The sequence below is a fragment of the Lactuca serriola genome, chromosome 8 (genome assembly GCF_051521515.1).
Source record: "Lactuca serriola cultivar US96UC23 chromosome 8, Lser_US96UC23_V15, whole genome shotgun sequence".
NCBI lineage: Eukaryota > Viridiplantae > Streptophyta > Magnoliopsida > Asterales > Asteraceae > Lactuca > Lactuca serriola.
In genome coordinates, this window is record NC_136415.1 from 65,120,086 (window position 1) to 65,138,502 (window position 18,417).

The 18,417-nt window shown below is 32.2% G+C and overlaps 1 long non-coding RNA gene across 1 annotated transcript; it reads left to right on the forward strand.

Moving 5' to 3' along the window:
- The first annotated feature begins 13,055 nt into the window (after positions 1–13,055).
- LOC145069484 (uncharacterized) lies at positions 13,056–14,506 on the forward strand. Its single transcript, XR_013689523.1, has 3 exons — positions 13,056–13,459; positions 13,531–13,665; positions 13,748–14,506. It is a non-coding gene; the product is annotated as an uncharacterized LOC145069484 (long non-coding RNA).
- The last annotated feature ends 3,911 nt before the right edge of the window (positions 14,507–18,417 follow it).

Consider the following 18,417-nt stretch of genomic DNA (forward strand, 5'->3'; position numbering starts at 1 on the left):
AATAAAGCTCAGTAATAAAAAATGAATTCAGTTCTGCTGCGACTTTCCTAATCATACAATCAACACAAACCTGGTTATTCAAAATGTGCTCTATCTAAGTTGTTACTGATAATAACTAACAAGCTCTAGTATAATCTTTTTTACCTAATTAATTAACCAAAAAAAGCTTTTCAGTTAATCCTAACTTTTTACTAATTTAATTAAACAAACTCTTAATCAAATAAGAGAAGCTACATTACGATTTGTGAAAAATTCCCAACAATATTTAATACTTTTTATAAGTTCGAAAGTGTAAAAATATGAAATTTCAGTTTATATCAGAATTGAATCCTAACATGGAACCAATCTGATACTTGTTACTTATTATCAGTTTATTAGAAAAATTATAGATTTCATTAACTGATAAATAAATTGATTTAAACCTATTAAGTGATCAAGATAAAAAGAAGTAAAATCAAACATTCATTAAGCCCAAAACCGAAAAATCTAGATAGAATCACAAATAAAAAAACAAGGTCTAATGATTGATTACATGAAAAGAATTAATCTATGTATAACTGAAATCTAGGGTATAGCCAGACATAGCAAAAATCTGATAAAAAATAATGAAAAGAAAGATTAAACTACTAATTCTTACTAATCTAGATGAATGAGATGATCTACAACCTTTAGATATTCCAAAAGTTGTTTTTGTCGTTTGGGAACATCTAGGGTATAAACTGATCAGATATGGAGCCTTTATATACGAGCCAACAACAAAAAAACACGTTTTTTTTGAAAATATGATCACAGTTTTCCTTTGAAGCCCCAAAAATTTCTGTTTTTTGCATTTAATGAAGTAGATGCTATTTTGGATACTTTATTCAAAACACGATCGTGGGTTGAAAAAACACGATCACATTTTTGCTTTGAAGTCCCTAAACTCTGATTTTTGGCATAAAATTTTTGCGAAGATAAAGCATGATCATAGAAGGGAAAACACAATCACATTTTCTCAAAAACACGCATTTCAAACGCAAACTCTTCAATTTTAGCAAATCTAACCCAACTTCCAGCTTCCTCATGTGTTTTAACTTCGTTAAGCTCTAAATATGCATCCAAAGCTGCTCCTAAATCCCTGCTCCACTCAAAATATTTGGATACGATATACAAAAATGAAAAGTACGAAAATTCTGACGATAAACATGAACTGAACATTATTTATACTAATGCATATGAAATAACATAAAAAATGATGCAAAATTCTAATAAAAACCACTCTAAAATATGCATAAAATGACATCTATCAATAAATTATAATTATTTTGTTTTTTTAATAAAAATGAGTATTTTTTAATGAAGAGGATGTATATAATATCTTTATTTTATGTTTTTTAATAAATAAATATAAGTTTTCTTAAAATAAATTTAGTATATATATAAAAGTCTTCAGAAAAGTCTTTAAACTTTAATGTTATTAATGAAAAAGAAAAAGTCATCCATAATTGTTTTTTTTTTCTTTTGCACTTTAACCCTTAAATCTGACATGTTGTGGCCCAGGGGTCTAAACCCAATCTGAAACCAGGTCAAAGAAGTCAACACGCCACAGTCCTCCACGTTGTGGCCTTCATTGGGCACAAGATGACAAAACAACCAATCTGACCCCAGTTGCTACGAGGTGGCGAGCTAATGCCACGTCGTGGTAATTGGGTTCCAAACAACTTAATTGATTAAGCAATTTTCTTCAACCTCACGAGCTTCAAAGCCCAAATCTAGTCCAAAACATGGTCTAGAAAGATAAAGTTTCTAACTTTACCCATTAGGACCATCCAAAAGGTCCAAAACTCAAAACCTAGATTCCACAAGGCATGGGCTTAACCATTAAGCACTTATTCCTTTAAGTCTGAAGCCCATCTTTTCCAGAAGTATTTCTAACAGTAAAACCAACATAAAAGTTGGTGCTTTATAGACACATTGTCCAATGCATGTCTTGAACCCATATTAGGTCAAAAAGAGAGTTTATGGCCTAAATCCCATGCATGACTTCAAAATACAACCAAACTTTAGATCCAAGGCACAAACTACACCAAATGTCCCAGAGATTCATAAAGTTGCAAACTTTATGAGATCTCACCATTTTATGTAGCTAGAACGAGAAGATTATGGGACAAAACTCAAGATCTAGCAACCTATCATAATAAAAATCGAGTATAGGACACTTACAAAGATCCAAAAGAGTGCCAAGGTGAAGAATGGAGACTTGCTTGCTGGATCTACTCACTACTTCCTCCTTCTTCCTTCAACAGCTTCCAAGAACACCAAAAAGAGTTTCAACACTGGGGGAAAGAGATTAGGGTTTCTTCACAGCTTGAGGAGGTTTATGAAGGTTTAGGATGAGTTAACCCTAGCCTCGTAATCCCTTTAAATAGGAAGCAAACCTAGATAATTAGGGTTTTCCATCAGGTAGCTGCTATGCCGTGGCCACATGCTTCCATGTTGTGGCGGCTAAAATGAAACACATGTTATTATCCAAACTTGCCACGTCGTGGTGGTCCTTCACCATGTCGTGGCAACCCTAATTATGCCAAAAAAATAAATATAAAGTACCTCAAAAATCTGGAAGTTACAGCTTAATGATAAAATTGCAAAAGAAAAAAAAATCAGAGGTGACTTTTTGTCAATATAGCCAAAACATATGGATTGTTTTGCGGATATTCCCTTATAAAAAATAGGTCATAAACTAATATTGTGGTAATTTAATTGGTATGGTTTATTAATAAAGTTAAAGGTGTTCCAAATTGAATATTCAAAAATTTAAATAATTGAGATTTAGATTGTAGATTTAAGGGTTAATCTAAAAAGACATTATATTTTGTGTTTTTTCTTAATTAAACCTCAATTTTTTTGCCTAAAAAAACCTTGTATTTTTTCATATTTTTCAAGAAAGCCCTCAACCTTCTAAATGCTTCCAAACAAACCCTCAACTTTTTTTGTTTTTTCTCACAAAACCCTTACATTTTATAATTTTTTTAGAAAAAATGATTAAAAGGGTCTGATTGGAAAAAAAAAATACAAGCCTTTTTCAAGCCACTTTTTTTGAGGTTTAATTTGAAAAACACAAAATATAAGGTTTTTTTAGATTAACTCTAAATTTAAAAGCAATACATTATAAGTACACTCCAGATGAATAACTACCACTTCGAATATAAACATACATCTTTAAGTTTACCATTTTCAACTTATCACCTACCATCTTTAATTTATCATCTACCAATTTACTTTAATACTATGTAATATGTTGCAAACCAACTAGATGATCAAAATAATTACTTCAGAATGATTTCTTATGAATTTTATGTATGGAATTGTGAAGAAAAAGATTATTATGTTTATTCTTATATTAAACCATTTTTTGAAGGCCTTGATTTTCCACTACCAGGAATGATATTCTTGAAGTGATGACAGAAGCTGAAGAAACCAACTGAAGGGACCCAGAAATGAGTCGGATACCTAGTCATTGTTCATATATTCTAGTAGAACATGTGAATGAAAAAAAATTAGATTAAGTGTCTAATCTCATAACTATTTTGGTATGTACTTGACCCGATTATAAGCATGGTCATTTTGGGTTACCTTCACCATAGCAACTAATAGGATGAATTAAGGAGAAAAAAGATTAATTATAATTTATTAATATATTATGTGAATAATATATTAAAAGAGAAATCATATTGTTTAATTAATATTGATCAAGAATTAATTTAGAATTAATTTTATGGTCAAAAGAGATTAATTGAATAAAGGGGACCGATACTGTAATTATAAGATAGTTACAAAGTTGGGCTTAGGATCTATAAGGAAGCAATGGACGAATTCTATATGAGATTCCATATAGAAATCGTCAAATGGGCCTTCTGGAAGAATTTTTGGGCTACTTAAGGACTAAGCAACTGGATTAGGGTTTTGCAAGTTGATAACCCTAGAAGCCTAACTATAAAAGGAACCCTTTAGGCCACCAAAATCGTCCCTAACCTTTTGAGAGAACCCTAAGACGATTTTTGTGCCTTCTCCTCTATCTCTTGTTCATCCTTATTGCTAGTGGTGTTTGTGACTCCATTAGAGGTGCAACACTTGGGGCACTAGGCTTTTAGAAGTCAAGATCAAGGAGGTTTGTGATTGTTATTGCTACATAACAATCAAGGTAATATTCCTAACCCTATTCATATGTTAATTTCGATTATAGTATGCTAGATCTAGGGTTTATGAGTTTTGGATGATTATTGCATGTACAACTAGATAAACTAGATCCAAAGCTTTAGGGTTTGCATGTGCACCATAGGATTGTTGTAATGCTCAAAACCCAACAGTGGTATCGGAGCCTAGGTTGTTTATCTAATGTATTTGATGCTATGTTTGATCATTCAAAGATGAAAAAATTTTGTTTTTTGGGTTCTGACCAGGCTCATGACGTGAGCTTAGTTCTGACAGCAAATCTCGAAAATTTTGCCCTATTTTGATTTGGATAATTACCATAAATTGTTTTTCCAAATTAAAATCCGATTTTTCAACTATGGTAATTGATATCCTAGTCAAATTAATGGGTAATTGTCAATTTAAGATAATTACTTGTTTTATAAGATAACGATTAATTATTTGTATTTTGATTTGAATTATCTTGTAAGATTTTTTTTTGATTAGGTCAAATTATGTGATAATTATTAATTATATGATATTTAATTATTTTTCAAATTTTATCTAAAAGATATTTTCAAAATATTCAAAATTTGCCCTCAAGTTTTGGAATTTATAATTTAATTAAATGGTATTAATTTTGAAATATGAAATTCTAGAACCCTAGTGTTTTGAAAAGTTCAAATTACATCCTTATGATTTTATTAAATTAATTAATTGTTTAATTAAAAGAGATAATTAATAAATCCATAATAACATGGTTTAAGATTAATCAAATTAAAAGTTTAATTTATTAATAGATTAAACCACCTAGTATTTTAAAAAGTGTAAGATACACCTTTATACTATATAAAATTTAAAAGTATAATATTATATATGTATTAGTAAAGAGTTAGGGAGTGTTCGACACAGAGCGTTTGGGAGCTTCTAGCTTCTAGCGTTTGACAAAATGTTCCGTTTAAAACAAAAAGCCTCGTTTGGCACTACAAGCTTCTAGCGTTTAGTTTAATCAAAACGCTCCAAATCCAAAAGCTACTTCATGTACCGTTTAACAAAATGCTACAAGCTACAAGCTACCCGCTACCTGCTACAAGCTACCCGCTACCAGCTAGTTTTGCCAAACCCGCCCTTAGTCTTACCGTTAGTAGTCATCATTCACGAAGTTGGTCTATAAGGGATGTTTAAGGAAGCGGCCTGTAAAATGACCTTCATTGGGTATCCATTCTTACTCACCGCACTCTTGACTAGTGGATGGTCGTTAGACGAACCGGTAGGATAGGACACAACCTTCCATTATAAGTATAATGAAATACGAAGTAACTTAACACTTTTACAAATTCCCAAATCTTAGTTACTTTAGGAAAAATGTGTAGTTGGTGCTAATCCATGAAATTGCACATTGCACCTTGTTGGTCGTTAGTGGAGCGTGTGTAGTTAACCGACACACTAATATGGGACCAATGAAGGATGACAATGTGTAGCTCGTAGATTATCATAGATCAATAGAGCGTGTGTGGTTAACCGACACATTGATTAGGTGATAGACATCTTCGAGAGTACCAAGCTAATTTGCATGGTTATCCACACCTTATTTGTGATCCTCGACATCCCAGTCACAAACTTGAAGGGCATAATTGGGATTATACATGCCATTGAAAAGTTCAATGAATCTCAAAAGATCTAGGATTTTCAGTTCATTTAAAACTTAAATTTCCTTTTCGTTTTTCATGGTGGAAATTTGTAAATCGTCATTTACCTATCTTTAAATGTTCTGCAACTGGATTATGAAATCCCTATTCCGAGTTGTAGAATATTGTGTTGGGTCCTAGCCTTAATATCTCATTTGGATGTTTTATAAAGGACTCAATCAACTAACTTGAATTTTCTCCCGTTCTTATAGATGTCTGATTCTATCTGTGGTCTTCCCAAATCCCATGGAAAAACCTTTCCACATAAAGATGATATTCCACGGTTCGATCGAGGAAATCGAGATCATTCTTCACTTCCTCCACCTCCTACAATAATTCTCCCTGGCCCACATGCTCGAAGACTTTAAAAGTTCAAGGTCACTTAAGCCCTATTGACAAGAAAACACGAAGATGGGAAGTCTGTGTGTGCACACGTCTTGGAGATGAAGTCACACATTGATAAGTTGGAAATGATGGGTGTTGTTTTCCCGAGGAAGTTGGCTGTTAACTAGGTTCTTCAGTCACTTCCTGAATCATATAGTGAGTTCATTAGAGAGTACTATATGATGGATCACGACGTGACCCTCATTGATTTGACTTATTTGCTTATTGCTGGTGAATCAGCAATGATTTGGCGCACTGGTCTAGCAAATGTGTCTTGTAAGTCAACCTCGCAAACTTCCATGGACATTGGTGATGGCAACATTGGAAGTCCAGAAAAGTTTTCTGTGTGCAAGAGAAAAGCTGAGTCTGAGATAGTCCCGTGTGCTATTCCAAAGAAGTGCAGTTGTTTCTACTGCCAAGAGAAGGGGCATTGGTTGCGAAGCTGCAGTACCTACCTAAAGGATCAAGATGAAGGGAGAGTCAATATGTATGACTCTGCTTCAAGTAAATCCACTATCTAACTCTATTAAGTTCCTATTTGGATATTCTTAATACATGATGTGGATTACATTTTGATGTTTTGTAGGATCGAAGAAAAGAAAGGAAGCTTAAAGGAAAAGTGAGCTAAGTCTGATCGCAAAGAAATGGATTGTGATCGCATGGTTCGATGATCAGATTTTTGAGCTGCTACTTAGAGAGTTATGATAGATTGCTTAGGAATATGTAATTGTAAATTTTCATTTGAATTGCGTTGTAAGGACAAGTTTTTTTTCCGAGTTTTCATAAATAAAATAAATTTTGATTTTTATCTTATTTATATTTACTTTCAATGGCATTTGTGAAAATTGATGTTTGTTTGTCTCTATTATTAGCAATATTGAAATGTATGCGATTCTTAGTTATGTTATTTGTGGTAGTTTACCAAATAAGGAAAGATTCTCATCGCCCAAGTTTCAATTGGACAGAAACATGGAATCATACAACTTGTATTGTGTGATGAGTGAGAACCTTCGTATTTGGGAAATTAAGACTTATTCCTTGTTCACACAAGTATGCGAGTCAAGTGAAGGACTAAAGGACTAGAACACAATGTTGTGCACTGGTCAAGTCCACCACAAAAACGATAAGACTTTTCGTCATGATTTACTAAAAGTTTAGTAAATATGGTTATGCTTACAAGATTAAGTGTGATTCTAAATCATTGGAAAAGTTCCAATGAATAGCAGAACAAATATGAAGAATCAATTCGGCAGAAAGGTAAAAGTTTCTCCGATCTAAAAAGAAGGGAGAGTACTTAAGTATCATGGTTTGTGATCATCCTAGTGAGTTTAAAACCATATCACAGTTGATCCTTTAAGCAGAGGAATCGGAAATTGTTGAAATGGTTAAATCAAAAGGATGAGTCATACTTCGTTCCAAAATCGAGTCTTAGAGTAACACTCCAAGATTGTGACTTGAGTAACGTAATCTTAAGAAGAGGTTGAAGAAAACTCATCAAATTTGGAGTAGAAAAGTTTCTTACTCTTGTACATTTGAAATTGGTAAGTTGTGATGTCTTGGATAAGACAAAGACCAACTAGGACCAATTGTGTGAGGTGTTTATCTTGATAAGAAACCGCACTAACTTTTGAATATATGTTTGACAAGACATGTTTCTTGACAAGAGAATCTTATATGTCAAGAGGTCAGTGGGAGTCTATATGATCTTGAAAAGTTTCAAGAACTAATCAAGAGTAAACCCATAGTTAAACACTAGCACACGACTTGAGGTTTGTAACCTATCATGTTGACATATTCTTATTTCTGTGCCATTACAGTTGACTATGCATGTGAGTTCTACAAGTTCTCATTTGATTGCATAAATCAAAGCACCCTGATTGGTGAGAGTTTATTGATCTATACGGGTGAGCTGCTTGACTACTTGGAAGACATGGTAGGCCCTTGTGCTGCCAGATGGCAAGAAATAAAGATTGAACAAGTTCAGTCCATATAAGTTTGGATTTGTCACAAACTTTGTCTTATGATTATGGTTATGACAAATTCACATGGATAGGAACACATACACCATAAAATCTAAGTGTCATAAGGTTTCTCTCCTTCACGAAAATGATTGTAAGGAAATGCTTTCACTAGGAAGATTTTAAGGAGAGCGGTTTTGTAAATTGCATTCTCAAATCCAATCATGATTGCGTCATCCCTCTTCATGGTTTGAATTGTAAGATTTAGCAATCAGTCTAAACATTTAGGACTTATTGCTATAAGTTCTGAATTAGTTTAGACATATATCTTAGCTATCTAAGGAAAGGTGTATGAGTTTGAGAAGCTTAGATAAAGGCTTATCAAAGCATATCGCATTAGAAATACGAATTTTGGAAGTCAATAAGTATTGATTTCTAGAAGTCCAACCTGCTTTCTGAATACGTGTCAAAGCTAGTGAGAGCATAAATGTTATGTTGGTATGGATATAATTATCATGTTAATGGGAGCATGATTATTATTTTAAGTGTAGCAAGTTAGCAATATTATTTATAGAAAACAAAAGTTTCACTTTGCAAAGTTGCAGGGATTGAAAAGTTGTTTTGCTATAATTAAGGGAGATAATATAATACTTCATTTCAAAAATCTAAAAGATTGGATCAAGAAATTTTAATTAAATTTAGTCAAAGGACATATATGGATGTTATGTTGAAAAGGTTCAACTTAAAAGAATTCTATATATGGCAATATTATAGCAAGAAACTGGTAAAGTATCATGTTTTTCATGAGTCATGTCCCATACGCTTTTGGTATAGGATCGATTGCATATGTTGTAATATTCGACCATTCTAAATTTTCTAAATGCCTAGGGCATTAAGAGGGAAAAGGACCAGAACCGGATATGACTAAAATAATTAAACAATTGTCAAGGACAATCTAAGGTTCGCCAAGGATTGGTCACTTATGGGCAGTTGGAAGTATAGTAATGAATGAATCATATTGACATTATTATGAATAGATAGGACTCTATTTAGAATGAGTTGTCATATGGCAAATATGGAAATGTTTCCATATTGGGAGTTGGACGTTAAGAATCTATGTCTAGATTAGAAACTTTTATGCAAGAAAGATGTTTAAAGGAATGTACTTTGAATGTTAGACTTCATATCTATGGAATTGCCTTGTAACAATCTCCAATAGAGAACTTTGTGATTTCATTAGCCAAGTCTTGGTAACTTTGAAGCTATGACATTACAAAAGGATCATTGCATAAAATATTAGAATCTAACATATTCTAATAGTGGGAAGAATTTGGTATTCTTACACTAATGATAAGGATTAGGAGTTGTGAAATGAGTATCGTTGGAAATGTGTTCAATTAATTTGTTTCACAAAGTAAGGATCATATGTAAACATAGTGTGCATGCTTGGAGCATGGGACAACTATTGTTATAATTCAAGTATTAAGTTGATTACTCGAAACATTATACAATGAATAATGTGTAATCAATATGGTGATTAAATAAAATGTGTTTTATTTATACTCACAAGTTTTGAGGCCATATTGGATTCGATTATTCTTGTGTTTCACTTCGCATGTTTTTACTTCCAGAATAACTAAGTTATTCAAACATCCACAGTCAATCATACTTTGGAAGTAGGTAATGAGGTAAGAATATCATGAATCTGACTGTAGATTGTCTAAAGCGTTTAGACATAGTAAAAGTTTATTGCAGTGTTCATGAGTGCTCCTGAAATAAGATTTGAGTATTGGATTAAACCCACGCTCACGTGAATCACTTCATGGATTTTATCACGGGTGATTGTGAGACGATAATATCTTATATTCTTGAAACGAAGGCATATAGTTGCAGTTTACGAGTCGGTTGTTCATTGATAATAAGTAAACACACCAGTAACTTGTTGTGTGTGATTTGATGAGTTAATAGAGCAAACATATGAGTCCAAGTTTATTTGTTCCTTTACCCAATGTGGGATAAAAGCGATATCTGTGGGCCCCTCGATTATTTAGTGATGACACCCTAAGCGCTTGGCCAAGCCTGAACTAAGTTGATGTGTTCAATTGTAGTCTGTTGTCAGTCGTCATAAATCGAAAATCGGGAAAGAACACATAGACAGAGAGAATGATTAAAATCCATGTTTCATGTCTATACGATATCTAGAATGGAGGAATATATGATCCCTTATCTAAAGGACACGTTACTAATAAGATCAGAGTTGATAGCGGCTTTTGAAAGCTACGATTGCTAATCGGATTATGAAGTCGTATTTGCAAAATAGTTATGAGACTTATCCAAGTGGGAGACTGTTGGATTAAGTGTCTATGCCCATAACTATTTTGGTACGTACTTGACCCGATTATAAGCATGGTCCTTTTGGGTTGCCTTCACCATAGCAATTGATAAGATAAATTAAGGAGAAAAAAGATTAATTATGATTTATTAATATATTATGTGAATAATATATTAAAATAGAAATCATATTGTTTAATTAATATTGATCAAGAATTAATTTAGAACTAATTTTGTGGTCAAAAGAGATTAATTAAATAAAGGGTGCCGATACTGTAATTATAAGATAGTTACAAAGTTGGGCTTAGGATCCATAAGAAAGCAGTGGACGAATTCTATATGAGAGTCCATATAGAAATCATCCAAGGGGCCTTTTGGAAGAATCTTTGGGCTGCTTAAGGACTAAGCAACTGGATTAGGGTTTCCAAGATAACCTTAGCCTAACTATAAAAGGAACCCTTTAGGCCACCAAAATCGTCCCTAACCTTTTGAGAGAACCCTAAGACGATTTTTGTGCCTTCTCCTCTATCTCTTGTTCATCCTTATTGCTAGTGGTGTTTGTGACTCCATTAGAGGTGCAACACTTGGGGCACTAGGCTTTCAGAAGTCAAAATCAAGCAGGTTTGTGATTGTTATTGCTACATAACAATCAAGGTAATATTCCTAACCCTATTCATATGTTAATTTCGATTATAGTATGCTAGATCTAGGGTTTATGAGTTTTGGATGATTATTGCATGCACAACTAGATAAACTAGATCCAAAGCTTTAGGGTTTGCATGTGCACCATGGGATTGATGTAATGCTCAAAACCCAACACAAAATAGGTGGCTGAAACTCGGTAAAAACTAAAAAAATGTTGATAAGTGGATTCGAGGTGCAAATGGGGAGATTGATAGGCTTCGGGAAGAATGAGGTCGTCTTATAGATATTGTTAGAATTATAGGAGTTTTAATCGACTGCGAACAAAATATGTATCCCGTAAGATTTCTGAATTTGTGAAAGTGAAATTAAGTATGTAATAACTTTTTTAAGGTTGGTTTACCTAATGTTAATGAAGCACATTGTCATTTAAGAAAAACATACCATTTTACATATTTAAGTTTAAATTGACAGTACTTTCTGTATTTAACGTTGCTTTTTATGATAATTTAGGATTCCATACTACCGAACCACCAGAAACCACTGGATGATCATTGGAATCCACTGAAAACCACTAACCACTGTTGATTTACATTACGAAAGTGTATATACCACAAGAAAAAGGAAGAACTGTATCAAATAAGATCTATGTTTGCTCGATCTTTGGACGGTCGCCTAAAACCCCATGTTTTGAAAATCGGACTGGACCAGACGGTTCAACCGGGAACTGGTCCCAGATCGGGTTTTTAGAGGACAAAAAAATCGTTCGTCATGTGAACCGGTCCCGTTGAATCGGTAAAAACCAAAAATTTAGAAATAATTTTTTTCATTTCTTTTATTTTTATATAATTAAAATTAATAATAATTTAATTATGATATCATCCGGTTTTTCTGGTTTTGAAACCGATCCAACCGGGTAGACCTATTGAACCACCGAATCAATAAGACGATCTATTCGGTTTAAATTTAATAACCATGTCTAATATTATTTATACATAACAGTTATAAACTTACAATATACATCAATTATTAGATAAAAAAAAACTTCTTTGTAATTATATTATTAAATTATTATTTTAATTATATAATCTTTTATTGTTAACCGTGTAACACATATGTTATAACCTATACAAGTTATAAAAAAATAAAAAAACCTTGGCTTGTCAATTATAAAAAGAAAATTATTTTGTAAATAAAAAAGTAATAATTTTGAGGCATATGTAATACTTCTTTATAACATCGATCCGTATTTTACGATAAAAAAAAAATCTGTATACTTTAATTGGTAGAAACAACCGAAAAAGCCATATAATTGTTTTCAGCGTATTTTTATAATTCTTCTTTCTTTCTATTTGTTGTCAGCTTGTATATAAATAAAATGTGAAATTAAAATAAATCTTTTAGGCATCCCACTCTTTTGCTTTCTTTGAACTCTTTAACTTTTACTTTGGCCAGTATGAACTTAAAAAACGAAAAGAAACAAAGATGCAAAGAAATAAAGAAACAAAAGATGCTACCCACATGGATATTTGTATTTTATTCCATTTTATCGTTATATATTTTTTCTACTTATAACTTTTTAGAATAAATTATAAAAATAGTCATTCAATGTTTTTACCTAAAATCATAATTTTGGCCCAAACCGTAAAGTCAAAAAAGAAAAATTATTATCTTTGTGTGTTATGGTTTTTAACTTTTATTTTATGGTTTTTTTTTGCGTCGTTGGTCCCTAACCAACATAAAAAGATAATATTACCCTTATTAATTTATTTTAAAATTAATTAACTATTTTATTTATAATTTTTAAATTAAAAAATGATATTAAAATTCCTACCCTACCCCAACTACCGAGTCCTACCCTAGCTTTTCCTTTCTTATCAAGCTGATCTCGTTATTTTCAACTTAAACCCTAAATCACCACACCCCGGCAACGACATCCTTGTCTACTACAACCGACGGCCGGTTTCTTACCAGCCCCACTGGCGACGACCTTTTCATCCACCATCAGAAAGAAACATTGTTGAAACCATCGATGAGATATCACCGAAACGACCGATGATTCTTCGGGGCATCGCAAATTTCACGATGAAGTTTACATAATGCATCGATGGAGCATGCGTTGCTTCCATAAAAATCGTAGATTCTCTGACGGTGAACAGACCCACCTTGACGTCTCCTTTCATTCCCTCTCCCTCGTTGCTTTAGCTGTTTCCCAAGCCGTAACGAGCCGACGAACCTGATGCAATATGTGATAGAGATCGATTGAGTGAAGCCGATCGTAAATCGGTAACACACTGAAACAACAACAAATCAATTTTAAACCTATATTTACCTAAATCAATTAATTTTATTTGCAGATACAGAGATATATGATTTGATGCCACCATAGCAGGGGAGTGTCTGTGTTTTCCTTTACATTCAGGTTCTTCTTAACAATCGATCTAAGCTACTCAACATGTTCAATTCCAGTTTAATGGAACCATTACCACTAGGTTTGAATTTCCTTTTACAATCTTATTGATCTACTATAATATGCCATATAATTTAATGTGGAATTGTTGGGGATTTCGACAGTAGTAGTATCGATCGACAGTAACAACAGCATGAACGAGAACAAATGAGATTATAGGAAAGGTAGAAAGGTGAAAGACGTGGGAGTGGGGTTAGGGGTACATATATTCCGATCTGTTGCACTCTATATGTTTATTTTATAAACCTGGTTCGATTGCATTCCATGTGTTTGTGTTTATGCTTGTGAGAGTGAAGGGTGATGATGCAATATTTCCGGTTGACATTTCATTCATCTTTGGGTGTTTAGAGATTAATTTTTGTTGGGGTAATTTATGTGGTACTTTAAGCCGAAGATGGTGATCGGAGCAGAGAACCGACTAGCCTTTATCCATTTGGGGAAGGAAGAGAAGAAGACTAAATATAGGGTGGTCCCGTTTCAAGAATATACTCATAATTTGTTTTTTTAATAATAATTATAACAATAAAAAAGAATTATCAAAATCAAAATATATCATTAAGGGAAAAAAAGTATTTTTATGATGGACAGAGCATGCAACAAAATTCTATAACAAGGACCTTCCGGGTAACAAAAAAAAGTTAGGGACTGAACATGCAGATTACCTCAAACCATAATGACCATCCATGTAATTTACTTTCAAAAATATTTGTGAAAGTATTAACCCCAACAGTTATATGTCTATGCTTTGGTTTTGGTATATAACACATCCAAAAGGATTTAACATGAATGATAAATTAATCCTTAAAGTGATGGTGTTGGAAGAAGTTAATAAATGAGTTTAGTTCACCCCACATGAATGAGAGAAGGAAAATAAAGTTGGTTTATAATTAAACAAACTTTTTAGGCCTTTTAAAACTTATACCACAAAGGCTCACTCTTGCTCGCGTACGGAATGAGATGGTGCAAATTCAAAACCAAATTGGGTTAAGTTAACTTATCTTATGTGTATTATGTGTAAGTGCGTTGTATCTGTACGAATGAACCATCGGTTGACCATAAAAGTAAAAAGACTTTTTTTTTTTTTCCAAATGTTTATTTCTTTTTATAACTTATACCACAATTAAGTGACATATTAAACACCATTATCAGTTTTAACTTGTGTATTTAATATTTGATCAGTTACAACACCACCATTTAAATGTCAGTTTTTTTCTTTTGTTGTATAAATATAGGTTCAAGACCACCATTTGGTGAAAGAAATGTCCGCATGTCAAAGTATGGTTATGTTTATGTAGTTAAACATAAGTCTGAATTAAACTTTGAGGTGTTAAGGACATTCTAAAACAAAGTAAAGAGTCAAATGAATAATAAATTACTCAAAATTTTCAAATCCGATAGAGTTGTTGAGTATCTTAAATAAGAATTTTACTATCTTCTAAGAAATTATGGGATTATCTTACAACTTAAAGATGTGGTCAATGGGAAAATTTAAACATTACTAGAAATGGATTAAACAAAGATGAGTCATACTTTACTTCTAATCAGTTTATGAGGTTATGCCTTAGATACTTCTATGAGACTCCTAGACCTTGTACCAATAAAGAAGAAGGCATCCAGAACACCCTTTGCAATATGGTGTGGGATTGTTCCTACACTAACATAATTAAAATCTAGGGTTATGAGGCTTATGTTCTTCTTGAAGCCCAAGATAAGTTAGGACCCAAATTAGAGAGATGTTATTATTCCACTAGAGCATTTAGATCAATGTTGTAAAAATCCCGACTAAGTCCCTATTAATCTTCAAATAGTCCCTAGGTGCGACCTGACCGACTAGAAAGCGCCTAATGATTAATTCATGCCTACACAATGAGCGAAACAGTAGCAAACGATGAAATTTTAACACTTTGAAGAAGTTATATCTCAATAGAGACTATTTGAAGAATGATCAATATTATATTAATCCCCGCCTAGTCGATTAATCCTTTAATCCTAGTCCACCAACTAGCTAATATCAAGTGTTTTTTGCAACCTTGGTTTAGATATGCCTTATGAGAAGAAAATATTTATTTCTCAAAGGATAGTCTTGCTTGAAAGGAAGTTGATATCCTAAACTTAGATGCTAGTGGGAGCCATATTGATCTTGAAGAGGTTTAAAACTCAACTTACAAAGAACCTGAATCGACACTAGTTCTCAACAAAAGGTTGTAGAACCTATTGAACCTTGGTGAAAAGTTATCGAGGAAGTTAAAATAGAACTAGTTCATATCTATATATCTAATAGAATACGTCATGCAACTAAAATTTTACTCATATATAACAGTGATGCGTTTATGGCAAATCATTATGAGCCTATTAGATATAAGGAAGCCATGATATGCCCAAAGTATGCTAGGTGGAAGGAGGTTATGGAAAGCGATATGCAATCCATATATGATAATCAAGTAAAAGACTTAATGATCAATAATTAGTCGGTTGTCAAGCATGGAAAGGAAGTTACTCATATAAAATCTACAAAAGGGTTAGTATATTAGAAAATAGATGTAAATACTACTTTCTTTAAAAACATTTCACTAAGGATGCGTTTATGACACAACGTATGAGGTTTGTATAATACAATCATCATAATATAGTTTGTAAGTTTTAATAGGTCATATACAGACTCAAGAAAACATCTCGTAACTAGAATCTTGCTTTGACAAGAAAATAAAAAAGTTTGGTTTTATCAAGAAAATAATTTACATGTCAAATAGCATCTTCTTTTCAACATATACTTTATAAATAACATACATGTAGTTGAACATCACAGTTTTTACAATAATATACATATAGTTAAAATATTATACAATAATATTACCTTTTATAAATAATATACATGTAGTTAAATGTACTATAACATCATACTTTTTGCAATAATAATTTAATTTAGCCTAGGGGTGTTTGAGATTTTTTATTTAGCATTAAAAGAACTTTTGATAAAAGTATTTATTAGCTTATATGGTGATAAAAATGAGTTTCTAAAAACATGTTTGAATTAATTTATGTGATGACAAGAAACTGTAACTTGATAAACAAATTTAAAAAAAAATGTTTGGACTAGCTTATATATATATATATATATATATATATATATATATATATATATATATATATATATATATATATATATATCAAAAAGGAAATGCTTACATATTTAAGCTTATTTACGGTCTTTTTAATCTAATAAACTATAAGTTGTTTTAAAAAATTAGAAAATTATGGCTTTGAAAAATAATCTTTTGAAGGTTTTAAAATATTGATTCAAACGTGTTTAGTAGTTTTCGTATATTTTTAGACTTATTGACTATTTGAAAATTAATAAGTGATTAAGTATTTTTCAAACTCAATCTCAAACAACCTAATAAAACTATCCACAATCCTTTAAGTATTTAAATAAATTAATTGCAGGTGATTTTCGATTTGCTTATATTTTAATTTTAAATTTTTTTATTTTATATCATGATGGCCAGTTCTAATATTTAAAGTACGGAATTGCTCTGCTCACCTATTGTTCCTCCTCTCCCTTTGTCTGCCCATGTGATTGACCTAAATATGGCGGCCTCAAACTCAGAGTCTAGAGATGAAGATTTATAATATTGATTTATGTAAAAATCAACTTACTAACTATATCGCTTCACGCATCAGACTCATCATTATAAAAATATTTTACTATACCATATAGATTAGACATTTCGTTGATGTAATTGATGTATTGAAACTTATATCTCAAATTAAGCCTTTAGAGAAAAACATTTAATTTGTCACATGTAAGTTCACTTATCTATTAAAATAAGATTCGTTTCTAAAACTTGTGTGCATGCTTGACTCCAAACGTATTACGTATATAATAATATATATGTTTACTTTGTTTTCGTTACTTTTTTGCGATCCTATTTCGTTAATTAATAAAGTAATAAGCATAATTGACTAAGAACTAACAATTTCTTTTTTTACTTTCTTCTCCTTTTCCTTTTTTCTTTCCCACCCATCTTTATGCCTTTTAGTTGTTAAGGGAATCACAGTACTCTTGTGAACTTATAAGTTCTAAGGTCACTCTCCATCACCATACAAGGCACAAGCCATAATGGTGAAACATAACTACTAAAGTACTCAGAATTTTATTTTATTTTAGTTTATTTTTTATAGCCAAAATACTTTATTAAAGGAACAAGAGTCTAATTAAGGAAATAGATTTGGTTATTTGTAGGGGTGCAAACGAGCTGAGCCGAGTCCGAGCCTGGTCAGGCTCGGTTCGGGCTCGTTTAAGTTATATGAGGCTTGAGCTCGAGCTCGGCTCGATTTGAGCATCTTGTACTGAACTCGGCTCGAGCTCGTAAATAATTATACAAGCTCGACTTGGGCTCGGGCTCGGCTCGTTTTTTTCGGACATGCCTAAATAAGCTTATGCTCGGATCGGGCTTGTTAAGAAGCTCGTTTACTAGTATCCTGAATCCTTAATCCCCAAATATGTTTTTATTTTAATATATAAAAATAATAATAAATTATTTTATATAAAGGCTTTTTTAGACTCGTGAGCCTAATCGAGCTTAGTGACATAGGCTCGAGCTCGAGCTCGTTTAATAAACGAGCTTAATATTAAACTCGAGTTTGGCTCGGGCTCGTTTAAAATCGGTTTCAAGTCAAACTTTTAACGATCCGATCCCGAGTAGCTCTCGAGTAGCTTGACTCGTTTGCACTCCTAGTTATTTGAATCAATCCGATCAAGAACTTTTAATTT